Consider the following 12308-nt stretch of genomic DNA (forward strand, 5'->3'; position numbering starts at 1 on the left):
CCTGAGTCCATTTAGGGTATGTCGCCGTGCCACTCTCTAGCCTGCCGCTGCTGCCGCTGCCTCTGCATGCCGTCCCCTATAGTGTCAGGGTCAATTATTGGATGTTTTAGATGCTATCTAGCCTCATTCGGTCACTCTGTCATTGCCATGCCGTTGCCCATAGTTTTGGCATAATGGTGCGATTAAGCAGCCTCAGAGGCATCCATGCATGCTGCCCCTGCTGTTTCCTGTCCATTTCCGTGGTGTTTCAATCCTTTTCTGAGGTTCCCAGGTGTTTGGCCAAGCTTCCCTGTGCAGAGCCTTGGTCCCCTTGAAAAATGCTCGAGTCTCCCATTGACTTCAATGGGGCTCGTTACTCGAAACGAGCACTCGAGCATCGGGAAAAGTTCGTCTCGAATAACGAGTACCCGAGCATTTTAGTGCTCGCTCATCTCTAGTCTAGATGCCTTTTTACACCTAAATAACATTGATTGTTATATTATATAGAATTGTTTCCCCTAAATCCCTTCCTCATCCAATCCCTTCCCTTGGTTGAACAAGTGTCTTTTTTCAACCGTATAAACTATGAAACTATAAAACATATTGTTGCACATTTATCAAAAACAGTGCAGTCTGTACTATGTGCAGTTTGCCTGTGTAGTGTGCAGGGGTCGCCAGATACCAGATCTGTGGCACACGTTCTTCATGAATCTGGTACCCCCCTGCACTGCTGTAAATTTTTTGGTGCACCTTTAGGACAGGACAAGTGACACAATTTTGCAGGACTTTGCATGGTACATGTGGCGAATGCCAGAAATTGCATTGGGAAAAGTGCATCTGCAACACAAAAGGGTCACATGTGACACATATGTGGCGCTGACACTTCTTAAATATCTTTGCAAGTAGTATGCACAAAAAAGAATGTGCAAAGTCAGACAGAAAACTGGCACAAGGTGCTTAATAAATGCGACCACTGACTGGTAAACCATTGACACAAAGCAACACTGTTACTTACTATGGGGCACATTTACTTACCTGTTCCTTGGAGTTCTCCAAAAGTGCATTGTCCATGTATAATACACTGTGCTGTGATTCACTAAGATCGTGTGCTTGATATCCTCCATGTGTCGCTTCCCCGATCAGATCCGACTGAGTTCACTTTATTGTTCCTGGTGCATGTAAGTGCATTGTCTTGCGGCGGATCGTCCGACGGCGCGCCCCCACATGCAAGCCAGCAAAGCTGCGCCACAATTCGATCGTGTGCGACACAATCCCAGCGCAAACACCTGTCAAAGCTGCGCAATTCCAAAACCGGCAAACAATACAAGAGAAAATGTGATCCACGACCCTTAGTAAATAAGCCCCAATATGTTCACAAGAGCCAAAATACAAAAAACATATATTAGGAGTGAAAAGGAAAATATACAGGGAGTCCCCAGGTTACAAACCCTGTAAATTTCATATTGTAGTTCAAGCCACAAGTTTTTTTTGTGCCAGGGAAATTGGATTTTCAAAATTTTTTGCTCTTTTGGGACCAAGGATTATCAATAAAGCTTCATTATAGACACCTTACAGCTGATCATTGCAGTCTGGGACTATAGTGACATCCAGAGAGCTTCACCAGAGGTCACAGCAGGCACAGAGGTCCAACTTTAACTAGGGGGCGTCTGTAAGTTGGGTTTCCTTAGTATAGCTGGGGACCTCCTGTACATACAAAAGGCTTTTTTGTGCAAAAATATGCCCAGCTGACATTGTCATGCTCCAACATTTGATCACATGTTTTTATTGGTAGAAAAATGGTGCAAAAAACTGTGTTTGAGTAGAGATGAGTGGATCCAATGATCCGATGAAAACCAAATGATTGATATAACGTGGGCATATTGCTATATTACAGACCGTACACTAGTGGCAAATTTACACCCCTGGCAACTAGCCATGGCTATGATTGGCCAGGGAGTGTTCCGAACCGGAAAGCCAAACCCAAACTCAATCATTGTCTCTAAATATAAGATTTGGAGGATTATTTTTATTGCTAAGTTGTTCACCATATGGTATATGTATATTTTATATTTATGGGCAAATTTTTTTGTAAATAATTTTTAGATATGTTCTACGAAATAATTTATTTTTATATAAAATTACCATATTTAATCCCACAATTGGTGCCAGCATGTAGGAGCATTGTATTCATAGAGAGTTGTATAGATAGATATAACAATAGTCCAAAATGCAGCAGAAAAGATTCCCATTCAATTTGGTTCCCAAAAAGTAAGATTCCTACCGAATTTACAAACCAACAGTTAGACTCCCTCTTATCTTGTTGCTTATCTGTGTATTTCAGTGGGGCAGTCCACAAGATATTGAAATAAAGGACACTGATACATGACACACATGGGGTCATTTACTAAGGGCCCAAATCGCTATTTTTCGTCGGGTTTCCCGAATATTACTGTTTTTCCCTGAATTGCCCTGAGTTTTTGGCACCCGCAATCGGATTGTGGTGCATCAGCGCCAGCATGCATGCGACAGAAATCAGGGGACGTGGCCGTCGGAGAACCCGACGGATTCTGAAAAAACGTAGATTTTTTTTTAAAAAAGTGTCACTTGACACGCGCTTACCTGCACCCAAGATAGGATGGTGAACTCCGGCGAACTCCGGCGGACCCGGCGCAGCAGCGACACCTGGTGGACATCGGGCACACTACATTAGTGAATCGTCGGAAGACCCGAATCCTCGACGGAGAACGCACCGCTGGATCGCGACAGGACCGGGTAAGTAAATATGCCCCACAGTGTCAATGGGTTCTTGTCAATGCCGTGTTTTCTCTTTAAAGGGGTATTCCAGGAATCAGCATAATTCATATACAAATGAGTCAGTAAAATATGAGTTTACATGTAATTAGTTGTTATTCAAAATTTTGCTCCCTTTAGCAGAAAAATGCTGGTGACATAGACTGTAATGAAGAATTAAAATGCTACTGGCCCTTTAATCAGTCCGTTGATTTCCTCCGCGTGCAGAGCATACACAGGACAGAAGATGGCCGCTGGTCACATGTCCACATCACATGTCCTGCACCTGCCTGGACAGGTCATGTGATCACCACTATGCTTGGCTGTAGTGGGTTGGTTGCAGTGCATCCAGTATGGCCAGCGTTTTGGTGATGGCAGTTACACATCATTACTATGGTAACAGTGCAAGAAAACCTGTTAGATCATCACTGGGAGCAGAGCATAAGAGGTAGGAGGATTTACCGAGAATTACATGATCTTGGGACTTGTAGTTCCCAGTGGCAGCTATCTTGGTGATGACTTTAGAGAGGCCATACAATTTTGTGAATCATAAAATCAAACTATTTAAGATCCATTTGGTGACTAATGACATTCAGTTTTGTTATATTCATTCATTTATAGCATTGTGGGTTTTTGTATCAGATGTTCATATTCCCGGAATACCCCTTTAAGTCTAAAGACATCCCGACATGTAAGGTGGCTTTGTAATGAATTTGTCCGAGCGTGTCTGTCTCTTTTCATTTGTCTAAAACAAATGAAGTTGAAAGGTGCTCTAGAGAAGGTGCTGACAGATGTAAATACACGCCTGCGATACGTTACTGATAATTAAGGTTGTGCTATTGGAGACGCTGTAAATAACATAATATAGTATATGACATATAAGTAAATTATGAAGATTTCCTTACAAGTTGTCAGTCATTAGCATAAGAATCAGTGGATACAAGTAGAGGGAATACCACAGATACATGTGTATAATTTTTCTTAAAAAGTAGAATGTAGAAACTTTTGGTAAACTTTCCCAAGATCCCTTTAGAATTACCCTAAGAATTTAAAGTGATCTTCTGAGAGATTCTTTTTAAGCATAAATCAGCAGAAATGTCACAGCAATACAATCAGCTCACCTGCACATGGTCCTACCTAGTGTAGAAATAAGCGCAGCCAGTGACTTTTTAAGCTTCAGAAGTTACTGCCTGCAGCAAGTGCGCCCACTCCCACTTGCCAACTCCCCCCTTCATGCCCTTCCATGCCCCCCTGTCGTGGAGGTGGCGGAAAGGCGAAAATGATCGCAAGTAATAGGGATATGCTAGCATTTGCTAATATTTCAGGACTTCTACACCACAGTAGTCATGGCGTGGAAGTACTGATAAATACCCGCATTGTGCGCCGGATAGACCCTTGGACTTCGTCTCTTGATGTATCCGGCAGGTGGCTGCGGAGCATTTTATTTATATGCTAAGTCCTACCTGGCGTAAAAAGAAGTAAAGCCAGTGACTTCTCAAGTTTCAGAAGAAGCTGCCTGCAGCTCCCACTTGCCCACTCCACCGCCGGCCACGTCCCCTTCACGCCCTACAATGCTCCCCTGGCGTGGAGGTGGCCGAAAAGCGAAAATAGTAATTTGATAACATTTTAGGACTTCTAAGCAACTTTTGTGACATACAATTCCTGATAAATACACCCCCACTGTGCGTCGGTGTACGATAGCCCGCAACTCTCAGGATTTGGCTCTTGATATATCCAGCTGGCGGCTGCAGAGCGTTTTATTTACATTCTAAGTCCTACCTGGCCTAGAAATAAGTGCATGTTTGAGAAGTGGCTGGCCGCAGCGAGTATATGAGTGTCAGAAATAGCACTCCACCATTCAGGAAGCGGTGTAGCAGTTTAGAGATCTGCTTTTGGAAGGTTTAAATGTGCAGCAGAAAATGGGCCAGAAATAGGTCTCTAATATACATCAATACGGTGAACCTGTTGCGGTCAAATGTTGTACCAATATTAGGAGTGTAAGGAATCAGATAGCGGTGTATTCGTCACCTGGGGTGCATGGGCATATACAACTGGTATTGGCGTTTTGTCTGTTTTATCTGCCATTTGACCCGTCCGATGTAAGCTGCTTTCCTATGTAATACAGAATAGAAGTTTTCAATTACATTTGTGTGCCGGATCATGATTTGAATTTGTTGCTCTCTCCCTGGAAACTTGGGATTAACTCTGGGCACTATCTGTGTACAGCAGCCTTTGTGACTGGTGAGCCGGTAGATGTTTTTTGTTTTTGTATCCATAGAGTAGGTCCTCAATATCAGATTTGTGTTGATCTAACACTCAACACCTACACAGATTAGTACCTAATACGGAAAAAATTATACAGGAAGTAGACAGCTCCATTTCCTGCATAGTGGTTGAACGGAGTCACTGCAGCTTAGCTCCTATTTAAATAAATTAGTAGCCCATTCTGACTAATGCACAGAGAATTGAGCTGTCTGTGTATAATCTGCTGTAAAACTTAATTTAGTACTAAACCTATACTATAGATACAACCATTCTATAGTAAAATTGATATAATTACTCAAGGACACTTTAATTAAACTTGTTAAGGAAAATGGGTAAAATGTTATATTACTACAACAAACAAAAGGCCAAGGACATAACATAGTAATGTATTTTAACCAACAGCCACTATATCTTGAGCAAACGCTTTGTCCGGGTTGTGCTCCTTAGGATTTGTGACTTAATGGAAGAAAGCAGCATCATAACATTTATATGAGTGCAGTGTGCTGGGCGGGTGAATGGCATTGTACTACCATGGAAATTCATATATTACAAGGCTGCTTTATTGCTTTTGCTGGCGGATTCATTTCAATAATGAAATGCTGTGTTATTGCAGTTAGGAGCTGGGGCCGGTGCAATCCAGAGCCATGTCATTGCTGTGCCGAGTGCGGAGAGGCTCGTTCAATGCATCCCTACTCCTCATATTCCTGCTCCTGCCAGGATAATGACCATTTAGTGTTTTCCAGCTACAGACAGACAGGAATAGACAGAGGAATTAATGTCAGACAGGACATTGAAGGGATCTGATTAGTTACAGCTTCACACAGCATGCCCCCGCTGCACCTCCCCCCTATTCTGCCATTACTAGGTCTCGGTGGGAATATTTAACTTCAGGGGTTATTAGATCAGATGTACAATAAAGTAAACACACAGCGCTATATCTGCCTCCTGTGAATGACTGCAGCCTAAGGCCTGAAGCATCAGCTCGTCTTCATTATAGAGCGCTGTGTGGCCTCCCTCCCTTCCCATTGTAGTCTCTTATCTATATACCTGTCTATCCTCACTATCTTTTTACTCTGCCTTTAACTCATTGTGACGCTCCCTGTCCCCCGCACCTGCACAGGCTCTCGCTCCATGTCCCCCCATCCTTTGTACAAAATCTTGGCGTCCATCATCTGCTCCAGTAAGCAGTTTCACCTGTGCGGCGGGTAATTCCTATTCATAAATGTTATGAGGGGCACGAGCGGAGCCGGCTCATAAATGGCTCAGTAAATGAGCGAAGATTTAATAATGTCCAGGGCTATTTTACTCCTCTATTGGGAACAGTGCATAGTAATATGAAAAAAATATATATTACTGGAAGAAAAAAATGCCTTCACTTTTCACAAAGGCAAAATTGGTTTGTTATTTCATAGATATTAAGCCTGTAGATAGGTCTACCCGCTGTTATGTGTAAGACAATGAATAGAAACTGATAATAAAATAAGAAAGAAATTAGAGATGAGCGAATAATCCAAGATTAGTTTGATGGAAGCTCAGTTGAATTTTTGAAAAGAATGGGTCCGAATCTGAAACTCTTCAGTCAAAATCGATTTTCCATGTCCTGGAAATTGTTATATAAGACTCCGATTTCGCTCCTATCTCGTTTGTAAATTTTTTACAAATATTTTTCAGGCTCCTTCTCCCTAACCCTAAGCTTTAGAATAGATTACAGCAGTAGTTAGCTGTTATTTTAAAAGATTTGTTGGAAGTAAAGCAGAAAATATTTGGATTTGGTTTGGTCCCGAATAAATTTCAGATTTGTACCGGAGTAATGAACCAATGAAAAGATTTGCTCATCTCTAAAACAAATGGCTGGCGAAACCAACTTCTTTATATATTTAATGGTTTTTTAACATGTACATACTCGCACTATGACAAGGACACAATTATTGTATTTCTTTGTTTGTTATACTTTTTTCTTTGCGTGTAGGTATGCCTTTAAATATTCTTATGTAGCTAGGATACCCCTGTTGCGGCAATTCTGGATCAGTGTGGGTGCTGTTGTCCTTCATTGGATCATTATCCCACACACATTCCAGGGAGTAAGGAAGTGTCTCCCAGTTACGGGATGACACCTCCGCTCTTCGTCCAGGCTGGTTGACCTAGCACTTTATACTTACCTGATACACGCCTAATTAACTGGTTGCCCTTAATCAAAATGGTGCACATAACCAGGATTCAGCATGTGCGCATGTCTGTATTGGGTGGTTGGTTTCCCACACCCATGATGGAGGTTTATGCTCCCCGACACGGCAATACGCTTGCGTGACTGAATCATACCCTTGGCCGGATAGTGCGAGCATGCGCAATACATTTGTTTACAAACCGTGTTTGACGGACCCATGCTTGGAAGTATGCCTGCCCATGCCCCGGTAATGTTTTTAAAATCACCTGCACTTCACACATATTAATTACCCTGTTAAAAGGTTTTTGTACTGTTTTACACTTATATTGTATTGCTATATAATGTATTTATAAGTCCTCACAATATGCTGCATTGATATACTATTGAATTGTACTGACATGAAGCACTGCACTTTTTTGATTATGCACTTTATATTGGATTTTATATTAATTGCTATGTTGCACTAAGAGAGTATATATATGTTCACTCATTCCTGTAACCTCACTTGAGAAAGGCTCACGTGTATACGAGCCGAAACGTCGTCTTCTATGGATTAAAACCACCGTTTTTTCACCATATTTTTTTGTGCTGCCTTTTTCATTATTTGCTAAAACAAATGTTAGATATTAAGATTTCATGTAACTTAATCAAAATGACAAGTACAGGTGCAAAGTATGACAGTGGTCAGATGTTGGAAAGCCATCATGTAGAGTCTTTGGGTGTCACTGTATGGAGCCATCATCATACAGAACCTCAGCAGAATACCTCCAGACAATACCTCCATATCCACTTGGATATCCCTCCAAAATGTCTTCATTGAGTAGAATATACAAACTGGAACTCCTTCACAAAGTTCATTTTTTATTTTCTTTGAGAAGATTATTTCACTAGGATAGTGGTCTGTAACCTTTATTCCCCCAGGGACCATTTCATGTTAATTTTCCCAGAGATGAAGATTGGGAGGGGAGCATTAGTGGTTGGTTACAGCGGGTTACAATTGGAGGATGAGGCAAGAGGCTGTTCACTAAAATGATGGTGAAGAGGCTTGGATCAATCTCACAAGCCGTGTATGTGGGTACAGACCAAAAACATTTTGTCTCTTTCTCACAATTTGTGTCCTTGGCTCAAAACAATGCAGTCAAGTCCTGCAGAGGATAGGCAAAGACATAGCAGTTTTTAAGAGTTTTCTTAATAGTCCATACCACCACCAGCTCCACAAATAATCCTCACCACTTGGCAGCTATCTTTGTGTCAGGTCAGAACTTTGGCCAATTTTTTCACTAGGAGACCTCACTCAAATGTTAAACCTGCACTTTTGTCTGAATTTGCACCGTTTTCAAGGATTGCTTGGCTTTGACAGGTGTCTGACCTGGCATTGTGTCGCCCGCAATCGGACTGAGCACAGGATTTAACTTTCAAATTGTGTCACAAGGCAATGCACTTACATACACCAGGTAGAGGAAGAAGGTGAACTCTGACGGACCTGAGCATCGAATCATAGCACAGCTACATTGGATATATACAAATGTTTTATAAAGTCATGTTCATTCTCCTGCTTTGACCTGCTTGACTATCTCCCTTTTTTGTCTGCTTTGACATTCAACAATTATTTTCACTACTTTCTCTCATTTCCTTCCGCTCCCATGAAGGTAATAGTTTTTAATGGACTTCTTAAAGACTGTGTTTTATTATCATGCCATAAAAGTATGTTTTCTCGTCTTTTCAGTTACGCTTTTCGGTATACAAGCTGCTTTTACTAAGTTACATTACACTATCATATATTTACATGAGCTTGGATGCTCCAGGTTGTCATTAAAGCAAAAATGGGAATCTGAGGTGTCTTGGTTTTTTAAACAGGATGCCTATGATATATATTAGGGTAATGGGGAGAAGTAAATATAAACAGAACGGGGGATCAGTGGTAACCATATTTGCATTCACTGCTGGGGCCCTGCTATTTTCCCTGTGACCACTAAGCATTATAGTAGACTGACAATCCTCTGTCAACTATACTGTTACATTAATACTAAAAATGTGGCATTATCTATATAAAAACAACTCCACTGAACCATCATTACATCACTACTGACAATAGATGATGTCACAGTTTATCTCCTCCCCCTCCCTGTACAATGACCTCTATATAGATAACACTGACCCATCATTACATCACTACTGACAATAGATGATGTCACAGCTTATCTCCTCCCCCTCCCTGTACAATGACCTCTATATAGATAACACTGACCCATCATTACATCACTACTGACAATAGATGATGTCACAGCTTATCTCCTCCCCCTCCCTGTACAATGACCTCTATATAGATAACACTGACCCATCATTACATCACTACTGACAATAGATGATGTCACAGCTTATCTCCTCCCCCTCGCTGTACAATGACCTTTACATAGATAACACTGACCCATCATTACATCACCACTGACAATAGATGATGTCACAGCTTATCTCCTCCCTGTACAATGACCTCTATATAGATAACACTGACCCATCATTACATCACTACTGACAATAAATGATGTCACAGCTTATCTCCTCCCCCTCCCTGTACAATGACCTCTATATAGATAACACTGACCCGTCATTACATCACTACTGACAATAGATGATGTCACTGCTTATCTCCTCCTCCCTGTACAATGACCTCTATATAGATAACACTGACCCATCATTACATCACTACTGACAATAGATGATGTCACAGTTTATCTCCCCCCCCTCCCTGTACAATGACCTCTATATAGATAACACTGACCCATCATTACATCACTACTGACAATAAATGATGTCACAGCTTATCTCCTCCCCCTCCCTGTACAATGACCTCTATATAGATAACACTGACCCATAATTACATCACTACTGACAATAGATGATGTCACAGCTTATCTCCTCCCCCTCCCTGTACAATGACCTCTATATAGATAACACTGACCCATAATTACATCACTACTGACAATAGATGATGTCACAGCTTATCTCCTCCCCCTCCCTGTACAATGACCTCTATATAGATAACACTGACCCATCATTACATCACTACTGACAATAAATGATGTCACAGCTTATCTCCTCCCCCTCCCTGTACAATGACCTCTATATAGATAACACTGACCCGTCATTACATCACTACTGACAATAGATGATGTCACTGCTTATCTCCTCCTCCCTGTACAATGACCTCTATATAGATAACACTGACCCATCATTACATCACTACTGACAATAGATGATGTCACAGTTTATCTCCCCCCCCCTCCCTGTACAATGACCTCTATATAGATAACACTGACCCATCATTACATCACTACTGACAATAAATGATGTCACAGCTTATCTCCTCCCCCTCCCTGTACAATGACCTCTATATAGATAACACTGACCCATAATTACATCACTACTGACAATAGATGATGTCACAGCTTATCTCCTCCCCCTCCCTGTACAATGACCTCTATATAGATAACACTGACCCATAATTACATCACTACTGACAATAGATGATGTCACAGCTTATCTCCTCCCCCTCCCTGTACAATGACCTCTATATAGATAACACTGACCCATCATTACATCACCACTGACAAAAGATGATGTCACAGTTTATCTCCTCCCCCTCCCTGTACAATGACCTCTATATAGATAACACTGACCCATCATTACATCACTACTGACAATAAATGATGTCACAGCTTATCTCCTCCCCCTCCCTGTACAATGACCTCTATATAGATAACACTGACCCAGCATTACATCACTACTGACAATAGATGATGTCACAGCTTATCTCCTCCTCCTCCCTGTACAATTACCTCTATATAGATAACACTGACCCATCATTACATCACTACTGACAATACATGATGTCACAGCTTATCATCTCCTCCTCCGTGTACAATGACCTCTATATAGATAACACTGACCCATCATTACATCACTACTGACAATAGATGATGTCACAGCTTATCTCCTCCCCCTCCCTGTACAATGACCTCTATATAGATAACACTGACCCATCATTACATCACTACTGACAATAGATGATGTCACAGCTTATCTCCTCCCCCCTCCCTGCACAATGACCTCTATATAGATAGCACTGACCCATCATTACATCACTATTGACAATAGATGATGTCACAGCTTATCTCCTCCCCCTCCCTGTACAATGACCTCTATATAGATAACACTGACCCATCATTACATCACTACTGACAATAGATGATGTCACAGCTTATCTCCTTGCTTCCCTTTGCAATGACCTCTATATAGATAACAAGGACCCATCATTACATCACTACTGACAATAGATGTCACAGCTTATTTGACATGCTGGTCAGTAATCTTTTCCTTTAAGTTTGCAGAAATAACATTGGGGAAGAGATGATGTAAAAAAATATATTAAAAAATTATCATAGACTCATATTAAAATAACATTGATATGATCATTGATCATTTTTATATCAATTTCTTTTTTTTCTCCTATCCAATGTTATTTTATTGTTATTTTAATTTAAGGATAAGTCTGCAAAGAATTAGTCTAAAAGAATAGATCACTGATTACTAAATTACTATTTTATTTTTTATTACATACAACGTTTAAAAAAAAAGTCTAAATTTAATTTAATATAATAATTTCTAATAATATAATATTCTTACTTTTTTAAGCCAGATGACAGGACATGTGCTCTTCAGTTCAGCAGAACAGAGTAGTGGACGGAGATGTGAGACATGACACTGACTCTTAGTGTGTCTCTCACACTGTCTCTGTGGAGCTTCCTCTTGAGTAGTGCAGACAGGTCTGATTTGGTGTTCAGATAGCAATTAGGTCTTTCTGGCAGGCTCGGAGAAGGAATGGCTCATCTGTCCAAGATTTCAGCTGAAAAATGGAAAGTTTTAGTTCATAAGAGCAGGGGATTATCCAAGACGCATCAGACTACCAGAGAGTTGTCGAAAGTTCCTTTACAATAGTCAGGGTTAGTGATTACTCTGCTCCTTGATTCTTGTTTTATTGTATCTTGTGCTGTGGAAACAGCTTGAAAGCTTTCAGATCATGTCCTCTGGAAGTGTTAGAACTATCTTTTGT

General features: G+C 41.0%; 1 long non-coding RNA gene across 1 annotated transcript in view; it reads right to left on the reverse strand.

Moving 5' to 3' along the window:
• Nucleotides 1-12095, reverse strand: part of LOC140065651 (uncharacterized) — a 40606-nt gene extending 28511 nt beyond the window's left edge. The window contains exon 1 of the long non-coding RNA XR_011848002.1: nt 11882-12095. This is a non-coding gene — a long non-coding RNA (uncharacterized lncRNA). The remainder of the gene's footprint in view (nt 1-11881) is intronic.
• Between the last annotated feature and the right edge of the window lie 213 nt (nt 12096-12308).

This window comes from Engystomops pustulosus, chromosome 6, assembly GCF_040894005.1.
Source record: "Engystomops pustulosus chromosome 6, aEngPut4.maternal, whole genome shotgun sequence".
Lineage (NCBI taxonomy): Eukaryota > Metazoa > Chordata > Amphibia > Anura > Leptodactylidae > Engystomops > Engystomops pustulosus.